Source organism: Lolium perenne, chromosome 4 (genome assembly GCF_019359855.2).
Source record: "Lolium perenne isolate Kyuss_39 chromosome 4, Kyuss_2.0, whole genome shotgun sequence".
Taxonomy (NCBI): Eukaryota; Viridiplantae; Streptophyta; class Magnoliopsida; order Poales; family Poaceae; genus Lolium; species Lolium perenne.
In genome coordinates, this window is record NC_067247.2 from 233,930,901 (window position 1) to 233,944,407 (window position 13,507).

Sequence of the window (13,507 nt, forward strand, 5' to 3'; positions counted from 1 at the left end):
AGGCTCCAGGTAGAAATTGAGAGGCTCCAGGAAGAAAAGTTTCTGCTTGCTGCAAGGAAACAGAGCAACCCTGAACCAAAGAAAATGAGAGGCTTCATGGTTTGGGTGTTATCTGTAGCTTTTGTCATCTGTTGTACCTGGGTGATGTGTAGGAACTGAAATTAGGGTGAATTCAGTGACCTGTTGGTCAGGAGGAGAAGAAGCTAAAGTATATGCTAGAGTTATTGTGTTGTAATTCCAACCATTTGTCTGTTCGTGCCACAATGTTTAGTTCCTGAATTTGAACCATGTCTATGTATGTGTGCAATTCTGTTCAGTTGAAAATGTGTTCTGTTGAAAATGAGTTCAGTTGAAAATGTGTAGCAACTCCTTTTGCACATCGGCGCCGCCCATATATGGTCGCCGGCGTGAGCCATGCATGGCGGCGCCGCCCATATATGGTCACCGGCGTCAGCCATGCATTGAAAAAATTGGGCATGGATTCCCCTAAAAATTGGGCATGGATTCCCCAAAAAATTGGGCACAAATTCTGGGAACAAAAAGCTGACATATTCAACATAAATTCTAGGAAAAACAAGCTGGCATGTTCAACATAAATTCTGGGCCAAACAACCTGACACACAATCTGAAATAAACTGACATTACACAAACTACAGATTCAAACTGCTATTCATCCATTACACAAACTACATATTCAAACTCTATTCATCTTCTTCGGAAACTGGACGATTCCTAGTCCTATTTCCTCCATCATCATCATCAGTGCAATATTGATACATTGTCTCATCAACCTCCTCGATTTCTCCAGGAACCTCCTTGCTCCGTTTCTTTAGTTTGTCCACAATGACTTTTTCAAGTAGCACACGTTCCTGGTCACTTCTCGTCCTACTCCGTGCAGTGCCTTCTTTTTCTTGCACAGGAACTTGACTGGAATCTTCATCTTGATATGATAGTACAGCAACACCGGGTCCCTGTTCATTTTCTTTTACACTCCATAGATGTCTATGGTGAAATTTCTGCACAACTTGCCATTTTCCTTTCAACTTGGTGTCTGGCACATAAAAGACCTTGGTTGCTTGTGATGTCAGAAGGAAAGGATCATTCTTGTACCAAAACTTTTCTGTGTTAACACTTTTGAAGTGTCCATCATCGTCGATCCCGGGTTTCCTACCACCAAGGTCAAACCAGTCACACCGAAAGAGGACAACTGACCGATGGACGCCACCGCTGGAGTTGTATTGCAATCTGATGATGGATTTGAGCTGACCAAAGAAGTCAATGTTGTTCCCATCATGATCTCCCTCAGAAACGATTCCACTATTTTGTGTCTTTCGGTTCTTCTCGCGGTCAACAGTATGGTACCGAACACTATCAACAACACATGCAGAATATAGTCTCACTCTAAAATCTGGTCTGCACGCCAAAGCATAGAGATCAGGACATACATCATTTCGCATTTTCCCAATCTGCAAAAAATCAACCAGGGGGTGAGTAACACACACAACAAATTTATATCATGAACTTTTCCAATCTTCAGAAATAAACCAGCTAAAGATCTCACATGAGTCTGAAACCATCTAGCAAAGTTCTTGGCAAGCCATCTATGAACATTGATCTGACCACCTCGTTGGTTCAACTCTTGTTTGCACAGGCTGGAATGGCAACCGAAAATAGATCCTAATTATTATTTGGAGAGGCTGCAATAACCTATCTATATATGGGGATGAAGAGAAACGTACTCGATGTATGGATCAACCTCAGGGCAACTTCGGAGCACATACCACACCATGTTGTCATAGTCCTCACCTGCATACACATATTGAGAGGCTCCAATAAATTTCACACCGTGTTTGAAAACAGACACATCACCAATATGTGAATCATCCCGCTCCGGATTTCTGCTTGGACGGTTGAATCTTGTTTCAACATCGTCGAAGTATCTCGAGCAAAATGTCAGGCACTCATCAACAATATATGCTTCGGCAATCGATCCCTCTGGCCTGGCATTGTTCCGGACATAACGCTTCAATGTTAGCAACCTTCTTTCGACTGGGTACATCCAACCGTAATGCACTGGGCCTCTAAGCCTTGCCTCTTTTGGTAAATGGATGGCCAAATGCACCATCACGTCGAAGAAAGATGGGGGGAAGATCTTCTCAAGTTTGCAAAGAATAACTACGATTTCCTTTTCAAGTCTGTCCAGAACGTCTCTCTTCAGTGTTTTGCAGCACAGCTCTCTGAAGAAATTTCCAAGCTCAGCAACCGCTTCATATATGTCTTCATGGATTGTTCCTCGCAGGCCAGCCGGTAAGATCCTTTGAAGCAATATATGACAGTCATGGGTCTTCAGCCCTTGAAGCTTGCACTTATCAGCAGCCACACACTTGGATATGTTAGACGCGTACCCATCTGGAAACCTCACAGCTTTTATGAATTCACAAAATGCATTTTTTTCTTGTTTACTCATTGTATACCATGCCTGTGGCATCTCAAAAGAGTCAGCTGAAACAGGCTGCAAATGCAAGTCACCTCTTATGCCCATATCTTCCAAATCAAGCCTTGAATTCACAGTGTCCTTTGTCTTGCCTTGTATGTTCATGAAAGTACCAATCAGATTGTCACAGATGTTTTTCTCGATGTGCATTACATCGAGATTATGCCTCAGCTTTAGATCTTCCCAGTATGGCAAGTCCCACAAACATGACCTACGGCTCCAACACTGACCGTCCTCACGTTTCCTTTTCTTCTAAAGCTTGTCTGGTATCACATCTCTAACCCTATCAAGCTGTTCCTTCAGCTCTTCTGGAGTGAATTCCGCTGGCTTCTCACGCCTTTCAACAGCACCATTGTATTCTTTGCTATTTCTCCAAGGATGGGACAGAGGTAGCCAACAGCGGTGCCCAATAAAGCAGATTTTGTTCCTTAATTTCTTGGAGCAATTCTCTTTGTCACAACGCACACATGCCTCGTAACCAGCTGTGGCCCTCCCTGACAATGTGTGCAGTGCCCGATAATCATGAATACACCATAAGATTGCAGCACGGAGATCAAACTTGTCTGGACTATTGGCATCATATGATTTTACACCTTTCCAGAGCTCCTGCAGCTCTTCCATCAAAGGCTCCATGAAGACATCAAAATCTTTTCCTGGAGAGGATGGACCATGGATTAGCAATGTCAGCATGAAGTTGGACTGATCCATACATGCCCACGGTGGAAGGTTGTATGGCACCACGAATACAGGCCACATGCTGTAGGAGTTGCTCATATTCCCGTAGGGATTAAAACCATCTGTGGCAAGTCCAAGCCTTATGTTCCTGGCATCAGCGGCAAAGTCTTTATGAATATTGTCAAAATCCTTCCATGCATCCCCGTCTGCTGGATGACTGAGATCATTCTCCACGTCTTGCCGCTTCAGTTTGTGCCACTGTACTTCCTTTGATTGCTCCTTTGAAAGAAACATTCTTTGCAGCCTTGGAATCAATGGGAAGTGCCTCAGCACCTTCTCTGGGATCTTTCTCCTACCATCAGCATCTTTCCATCTGGAGGCTTTGCACTTGGGGCAATTATTCTCCTTGGCATAATCCTTCCGGAACAATACACAGTTATTCGGGCACACATGGATACTCTCATAACCAAGGCCCAACCTGCCGACTATGCTAAGTGCCTCCTCGTATGACTTTGGTATTGAGCTAGCAGGGTATTGCAAGGCCAAAATCAGGAGTATCGCGTTGAATGCAATGTTGCTAATCCGGTAGTACGACTTGTCCTGAAGTAACTTGACTGTGAGTGAAAACCTTGACATTGTACCCCCATCGCTGGCTGCGCGCTTGGCTTCCTCTATCAACTCAGCAAATATAGTGTCCTTTCCAAGACCATGCGGTTCTGACTTGTACAAATCAGCAAGCAGATCAGGAATTCTATCATCTTCGTAACCATCTTCCTCTTGCAAACCAAAATAGTGTGCCTCTGCATCACCTCCACCAACATGGTGTGCCCCTGCATCACCTCCATGTCCAGCCTCAGGTTGACCTCCATGTCCAGCCTCAGGTTCACCTCCATGTCCATGTCCGGCTTTAGGTGCACCTCCTTGTCCTCCATGTCCAGCTTCAGGTACAGGATGTAATGGTTCTCCATGGAAGACCCATCTGTCATAAGTGCTTGCCATCCCAAAAAGAAGCAAATGAGCCTCTACTACATCTAGAGGTTTTGTGCACCGGTTGAGACAGCTACGACATGGGCACAGCACCTGATCATCATTGGCAGCACTCAAGCGAACAAACTGCATAAACTCGGCCACTCCCTTTGTGTGTTCAGGGGAAAGCCTTCTAATTCTTGTTGTAATCCAGCGTCTGTCCATCTGCGGAAGAACAAAATGATGCAATTAGCAAACACCTAACTGCACAGCAGTTCCAATTTCAAGCAATGCACAACAGTTCAATTCGATTTTGTGAACTGATGAAGAAAAACATATCAAGAGGGGAGAGATGAGAGGGGTGCAGACCGGGAGATGCGGAGGGGCTCGTCGTCAGAGAGGGCCGGGGCTTGTCCTGGAGAGGGACGGGGCTCGTCCTGGAGAGGGCGAGTGGCTCGTCCTAGAGAGGGCGAGGGGCTCGTCGTCGGCGAGGCAGATGGACAGCAGATCCCTTGCCCGGACACAGCGCCGGCACACCCACCACCGCCGTCACCTCGGACTTTAGTCCTAGTAACAGCACATATTGGATCACAGACGAAGAATAACAGATCGAGAGGGGAGAGATGAGAGGGGGGCAGACCGGGAGATGCGTAGGGGTTCGTCGTCGGAGAGGGACGGGGCTCGTCGTCGGAGAGGGACGAGGCTCGTCGTCGGAGAGGGAAGGGGCCGCCACCACCGCCGCCGCCGAGCGACTGGATTCGAATTTCTTCTAGGTTATAGGAGGGAGTTGGATTCAGAAGGGATATTTGGGCTTCTCCTGGGCGCCAAAAAAAATCAAAAAGAGTGAGGGCTGGGAGTCGAACCCAGCACCTCTAGATATGTCAACGTGCCAGTTAACCAGTGGAGCTATTCGAGAGATCTTGTCAGCTTACCATCCTTTATCCTTGATGTCTACTTCCCCCTCCTTTTCCTGTAGACAGTGTTGGGCCTCCAAGAGCAGAGGTTTGTAGAACAGCAGCAAGTTTTCCCTTAAGTGGATCACCCAAGGTTTATCGAACTCAGGGAGGAAGAGGTCAAAGATATCCCTCTCATGCAACCCTGCAACCACAAAGCAAGAAGTCTCTTGTGTCCCCAACACACCTAATAGGTGCACTAGTTCGGCGAAGAGATAGTGAAATACAGGTGGTATGAATATATATGAGCAGTAGCAACGGTGCCAGAAAATAGCTTGCCGGCGTGTAGTTGATGGTGGTAGTATTGCAGCAGTAGTATCACAGTAAAACAGTAAACAAGCAGTAGTAACGCAGCAGTATTTAGGAACAAGGCCTAGGGATTACACTTTCACTAGTGGACACTCTCAACATTGATCACATAACAGAATAGATAGATGCATACTCTACACTTTCGTTGGATGATGAACACATTGCGTAGGATTACACGAACCCTCAATGCCGGAGTTAACAAGCTCCACAATTAATGTTCATATTTTAGTAACCTTATAGTGTAAGATAGATCAAAAGACTAAACCAAGTACTAACATAGCATGCACACTGTCACCTTCATGCATATGTAGGAGGAATAGATCACATCAATATTATCATAGCAATAGTTAACTTCATAATCTACAAGAGATCATAATCATAGCATAAACCAAGTACTAACACGGATGCACACACTGTCACCATTACATCGTGCAGGAGGAATAGAACTACTTTAATAACATTTCTAGAGTAGCACATAGATAGTAGTGATACAAAACTCATATGAATCTCAATCATGTAAAGCAGCTCATGAGATTATTGTATTGAGGTACATGGGAGAGAGATGAACCACATAGCTACCGGTACAGCCCCGAGCCTCGATGGAGAACTACTCCCTCCTCATGGGAGCAGCAGCGGTGATGAAGATGGCGGTGGAGATGGCAGCGGTGTCGATGGAGAAGCCTTCCGGGGGCACTTCCCCGTTCCGGCGGTGTGCCGGAACAGAGACTCCTGTCCCCCAGATCTTGGCTTCGCGATGGCGGCGGCTCTGGAAGGTTTCTGTGGGTTTCGTCGAACGTCATAGGGTTTTCGATCCAGGGGCTTTAAATAGGCGAAGAGGCGGCGCAGGAGGGCTTCTGGGGGGCCCACACTATAGGGGGGTGCAGCCCCCCCCTGGCCGCGCCGGGGTGTGGTGTGGAGCCCCCAGGGCTTCCCTCTGGCGGCTCTCGGGTGTTCTGGATGGTTCCGGGAAAAATAGGAACCTGGGCGTTGGTTTCGTCCGATTCCGAGAATATTTCGTTACTAGGATTTCTGAAACCAAAAACAGCAGAAAACAGGAACTGGCACTTCGGCATCTTGTTAATAGGTTAGTTCCAGAAAATGCACGAATATGACATAAAGTGTGCATAAAACATGTAGATAACATCAATAATGTGGCATGTAACATAAGAAATTATCGATACGTCGGAGACGTATCAGCATCCCCAAGCTTAGTTCTGCTCGTCCCGAGCAGGTAAAACGATAACAAAGATAATTTCTGGAGTGACATGCCATCATAAACTTGATCATACTATTTGTAAAGCATATGTAGTGAATGCAGCAATCCAAGACAATGGTAATGACATGAGTAAACAACTGAATCATAAAGCAAAGACTTTTCATGAATAGTACTTCAAGACAAGCATCAATAAGTCTTGCATAAGAGTTAACTCATAAAGCAATAATTCAAAGTAGAAGCATTGAAGCAACACAAAGGAAGATTAAGTTTCAGCGGTTGCTTTCAACTTGTAACATGTATATCTCATGGATATTGTCAACATAGAGTAATATAATAAGTGCAATAAGCAAGTATGTAGGAATCAATGCACAGTTCACACAGGTGTTTGCTTCTTGAGGTGGAGAGAAATAGGTAAACTGACTCAACAATGAAAGTAAAAGAATGGTCCTCCATAGAGGAAAAGCATCGATTGCTATATTTGTGCTAGAGCTTTGATTTTGAAAACATGAAACAATTTTGTCAACGGTAGTAATAAAGCATATGTATCATGTAAATTATATCTTACAAGTTGCAAGCCTCATGCATAGTGTACTAATAGTGCCCGCACCTTGTCCTAATTAGCTTGGACTACCGGATCATCACAATGCACATGTTTTAACCAAGTGTCACAAAGGGGTACCTCTATGCCTTTGTACAAAGGTCTAAGGAGAAAGCTCGCATTGGATTTCTCGCTATTGATTATTCTCAACTTAGACATCCACACCGGGACAACATAGACAACAGATAATGGACTCCTCTTTTATGCATAAGCATGTAGCAACAATTATTTTTCTCATATGAGATTGAGGATATTGTCCAAAACTGAAACTTCCACCATGGATCATGGCTTTAGTTAGCGGCCCAATGTTCTTCTCTAACAATATGCATGCTTAACCATAAGGTGGTAGATCGCTCTTACTTCAGACAAGACGAACATGCATAGCAACTCACATGAAATTCAACAAAGGGTAGTTGATGGCGTCCCCAGTAAACATGGTTATCGCACAACAAGCAACTTAATAAGAGATAAAGTGCATAATTACATATTCAATACCACAATAGTTTTTAAGCTATTTGTCCCATGAGCTATATATTGCAAAGGTGAATGATGGAATTTTAAAGGTAGCACTCAAGCAATTTACTTTGGAATGGCGGAAAATACCATGTAGTAGGTAGGTATGGTGGACACAAATGGCATAGTGGTTGGCTCAAGTATTTTGGATGCATGAGAAGTATTCCCTCTCGATACAAGGCTTAGGCTAGCAAGGTTATTTGAAACAAACACAAGGATGAACTGGTGCAGCAAAACTCACATAAAAGACATATTGTAAACATTATAAAACTCTACACCGTCTTCCTTGTTGTTCAAACTTAATACTAGAAATTATCTAGACCTTAGAGAGACCAAATATGCAAACCAAATTTTAGCATGCTCTATGTATTTCTTCATTAATGGGTGCAAAGCATATGATGCAAGAGCTTAAACATGAGCACAACAATTGCCAAGTATCACATTACCCAAGACATTATAGCAATTACTACATGTATCATTTTCCAATTCCAAACATATAACAATTTAACGAAGAAGAAACTTCGCCATGAATATTAAAAACTAAGAACACATGTGTTCATATGCAACAGCGGAGCGTGTCTCTCTCCCACACAAGCATGATGTAATCCAATTTATTCAAACACAAACAAAAATAAAAGCATACAGACGCTCCAAGTAAAGCACATAAGATGTGACCGAATAAAAATATAGTTTCAAGAGAAGGAACCTGATAATTTGTCGATGAAGAAAGGGATGCCTTGGGCATCCCCAAGCTTAGACGCTTGAGTCTTCTTGATATATGCAGGGGTGAACCACCGGGGCATCCCCAAGCTTAGAGCTTTCACTCTTCTTGATCATAGTAAATCATCCTCCTCTCTTGACCCTTGAAAACTTCCTTCACACCAAACTTCTCATAAACTTCATTAGAGGGGTTAGTACATAATCAAAAACTCACATGTTCAGAGGTGACACAATCATTCTTAACACTTCTGGACATTGCTCAAAGCTACTGGAAGGTAATGGAACAAAGAAATCCACCCAACACAGCGAAAGAAGCAATGCGAAATAAAAGGCAGAATCTGTCAAAACAGAACAGTCCGTAAAGACGAATTTTTAATAAATACTTCCGTTGCTCAGATCAGAAAACTCAAAACTAATGAAAGTTGCGTACATATCTGAGGAACACGCACGTAAATTGGCATATTTTTCTGATTTTTCTACAGAGAAAACAGCCCAGATTCGTGACAGATAGAAATCTGTTTCTGCGCAGAAATCCAAATCTAGTATCAACCTTCGATTAGAGGCTTCACTTGGCACAAAAAAACACAAAACTAAGATAAGGAGAGGTTGCTACAGTAGTAAACAACTTCCAAGACATAAATATAAAACAGAGTACTGTAGCAAAATAACACATGGGTTATCTCCCAAGAAGTTCTTTTCTTTATAGCCATTAAGATGGGCTCAGCAGTTTTAATGATGCACTCGCAAGAAATAGTATTCGAAGCAAAAGAGAGCATCAAGAGGCAAATTCAAAACAAATTTAAGTCTAACATGCTTTCTATGCATAGGAATCTTGTAAATAAACAAGTTCAAGAAGCATAATGCAACAAGCATAGGAAGATAAAACAAGCATAGCTTCAAAAATTTCAGCACATAGAGAGGTATTTTAGTAACATGAAAATTTCTACAACCATATTTTCCTCTCTCATAATAACTTTCAGTAGCATCATGAGCAAACTCAACAGTATAACTATCACATAAAGCATTCTTATCATGAGTCTCATGCATAAAATTATTACTCTCCACATAGGCATAATCAATTTTATTAGTAATAGTGGGAGCAAATTCAACAAAGTAGCTATCATTATTATTCTCATCAAGTGTAGGAGGCATAGTATAATCACAACAAAATTTACTCTCCATAGTAGGTGGCACCAAAAGACCACTATCATTATAATCATCATAAATAGGAGGCAAAGTATCATCAAAGAAAATTTTCTCCTCAATGCTTGGGGGACTAAAAAGATCATGAAAACCAGCTTCCCCAAGCTTAGAACTTTCTATATTATTAGCAACAATGGTATTCAAAGCGTTCATACTAATATTACTGCCAGCATGCAAATAAGATTCCATAGGTTTTTTAATTTTCGCATCAAACAATCCATGTTTTAAATCAGGAAATAGAGTAAGAAGATCATTCTTGTCCATTATGCCAAACTAGTGTAAACAAGAAACAAAAAGTTGCAATTGCAGGATCTAAAGGAAATAGCTTCGAGTACTTACAGCGCCGGGAAATAGCTTAGTAGCCGAGATCCGGAGTGTGAGTACCTTTTACCTTTCCTCCCCGGCAACGGCGCCAGAAAATAGCTTGATGTCTACTTCCCCCTCCTTTTCCTGTAGACAGTGTTGGGCCTCCAAGAGCAGAGGTTTGAAGAACAGCAGCAAGTTTTCCCTTAAGTGGATCACCCAAGGTTTATCGAACTCAGGGAGGAAGAGGTCAAAGATATCCCTCTCATGCAACCCTGCAACCACAAAGCAAGAAGTCTCTTGTGTCCCCAACACACCTAATAGGTGCACTAGTTCGGCGAAGAGATAGTGAAATACAGGTGGTATGAATATATATGAGCAGTAGCAACGGTGCCAGAAAATAGCTTGCCGGCGTGTAGTTGATGGTGGTAGTATTGCAGCAGTAGTATCACAGTAAAACAGTAAACAAGCAGTAGTAACGCAGCAGTATTTAGGAACAAGGCCTAGGGATTACACTTTCACTAGTGGACACTCTCAACATTGATCACATAACAGAATAGATAGATGCATACTCTACACTTTCGTTGGATGATGAACACATTGCGTAGGATTACACGAACCCTCAATGCCGGAGTTAACAAGCTCCATAATTAATGTTCATATTTTAGTAACCTTATAGTGTAAGATAGATCAAAAGACTAAACCAAGTACTAACATAGCATGCACACTGTCACCTTCATGCATATGTAGGAGGAATAGATCACATCAATATTATCATAGCAATAGTTAACTTCATAATCTACAAGAGATCATAATCATAGCATAAACCAAGTACTAACACGGATGCACACACTGTCACCATTACATCGTGCAGGAGGAATAGAACTACTTTAATAACATTGCTAGAGTAGCACATAGATAGTAGTGATACAAAACTCATATGAATCTCAATCATGTAAAGCAGCTCATGAGATTATTGTATTGAGGTACATGGGAGAGAGATGAACCACATAGCTACCGGTACAGCCCCGAGCCTCGATGGAGAACTACTCCCTCCTCATGGGAGCAGCAGCGGTGATGAAGATGGCGGTGGAGATGGCAGCGGTGTCGATGGAGAAGCCTTCCGGGGGCACTTCCCCGTTCCGGCGGCGTGCCGGAACAGAGACTCCTGTCCCCCAGATCTTGGCTTCGCGATGGCGGCGGCTCTGGAAGGTTTCTGTGGGTTTCGTCGAACGTCATAGGGTTTTCGATCCAGGGGCTTTAAATAGGCGAAGAGGCGGCGCAGGAGGGCTTCTGGGGGGGCCCACACTATAGGGGGGCGTGGCCCCCCCCTGGCCGCGCCGGGGTGTGGTTTGGAGCCCCCAGGGCTTCCCTCTGGCGGCTCTCGGGTGTTCTGGATGGTTCCGGGAAAAATAGGAACCTGGGCGTTGATTTCGTCCGATTCCGAGAATATTTCGTTACTAGGATTTCTGAAACCAAAAACAGCAGAAAACAGGAACTGGCACTTCGGCATCTTGTTAATAGGTTAGTTCCAGAAAATGCACGAATATGACATAAAGTGTGCATAAAACATGTAGATAACATCAATAATGTGGCATGTAACATAAGAAATTATCGATACATCGGAGACGTATCAATCCTTTACATAGTGGAACTAAGGAAACTTCTATTTTTTGAAGTTATGGATATGATCTTGTTACATAATCTATCAGAGGGGATACTGATTTAGGACAAAAGTTAATTTGTACAGGAGCATTAGCTAAGCAACAGGCTAATATATGACTAATAATTAATTACGGCTAGCACAATATATATATCTATATATACTCCAGCATATATAGACCACCAAAAGCACATTATATTACACATATATAGTGCCAGCCTTGAGCTCAATAACATAGTACCAAAAGGACACGTTAATTATAGATACTACCGAGGAGGTTCAACGCTCATTTACTTGAGCACATTACATAGACCAACAGGCCATTAGATAGTACCAGATCGATAAGAGGTTCAACGCTCATATTACTTGAGCTCATACACACATATATATAGTACTATTAGCTTAATTAGAGAGGTTCAACCTGCTAGCTAATTTCTCGAGCTTCCTGACATGCAACATGAGACCGCCCCGGGCGCGAATGCGGAACCAAAACACAAAGATATCATTTTCCTTCATCTCGCTCTTCTGCACCACAGCTTTCCAGTTAGTTGTGATCACTGCACCGTCAACCCTCCCTTTGCCCTGGAAAATCCTCACTTTCACACAATGTCTCTCATCGTAAGAGACTTGAAAGTCATTATCTGGAAGGTGCATATTCTTCGAGATATACTGCTCGGTAAACTTCCGGTTGAAGTACTGCAGATTATAAGATGCAAAACTTTGTTCAGATGAAGTCATTAATTGTCAACATATAAAGATGCTAAAACATCCTTGAGATGGAGTAATTATTTACCATTCTGGAACTTCCTTCCACGGTACTTGCACTCTTTATAGTGCACACATAAAAAGGAATTTCGGGGCGCTTTTGGTCAACAAGAAATCTCAGGGTTTCAACTTGTGTAGGATTCATTTCCACTAGATTGGGATACATGCAAAAGTCATCCCATTCCTCACGTGCCTCTATCCTGGGACCTACATATAAGGAAACCAGGGAATAAGGCCTAGTTTAAAGTTTTCCTAAAATTGAAGTATATCAAACCAACAATATTTATAGAAACTGAAGTATTCCTTGAATGCTACTAATTGACTAGCTATTATGCCAAACCGAGACTAATTAAGCATTTGACCTATATCCTACATCTATATATATATTTTTTTTACCTCGACGAGTCAGATGGACATCAGCAGCAGGAGGAGGAGCAACTTCCTCATGATCAGCTGCACAATCCATTGCTGCAGCATCATCAGCTTCCTCTTGCTTAACGTGAACCCTATCTGGAGCACCATCCTCACCTTCGGAGGATGAGCTGATGTCATAGGGGTCCATGGTGTCGACCTAATAACAAGAAGTGAACAATTTGAGAACTATGAAACTGTTAATTACACATTAATTAAAACTAAGTTGGGATGTTTAGGTTCAGATTGACATTCGCACTAGCAGCACTGGCACATGTTTTGAATCAATCTAAACCAGGAAAATCTACTCTAGCACTAGCACCTACTTTGAATCGATCAAACCCTAGGAAAATCGCCGCTCGGACAAAAAAAAACCCAAAATCCCCCGAGATTAAGTACGGCAAACCCTAGAAAATCCCCCGCTCATCCCCCAAACCTGAGCTTCGGCCGACGGAGGCAGTGGAGCTTCGGCCGACGGAGGCGATGCTGCTTGACGGGGGCGGAGGCGGTGGCCGACGGAGTTGGGAGAGGAAGAGGCGCCAGTGGCGGCTGGGTTGGGAGAGAGAGAGTGAGACAAGGGAGAAAGTTGCTTTTGGTATAGTACATTTTGGGGTGGGTGGGGCAAAATGGCACCCACTGACGTGTGGGGCCATCTAGCAGTAGATACGACTGGGTTGGGCCATTTCTGGTAATTTTATGTGGATTAGGGGCCAGCAGG

At 43.2% G+C, this 13,507-nt stretch overlaps 1 pseudogene; it reads right to left on the reverse strand.

Moving 5' to 3' along the window:
- Positions 1 to 701: 701 nt before the first annotated feature.
- Positions 702 to 12,940, reverse strand: LOC139839304 (uncharacterized; annotated as a pseudogene).
- Positions 12,941 to 13,507: the final 567 nt, after the last annotated feature.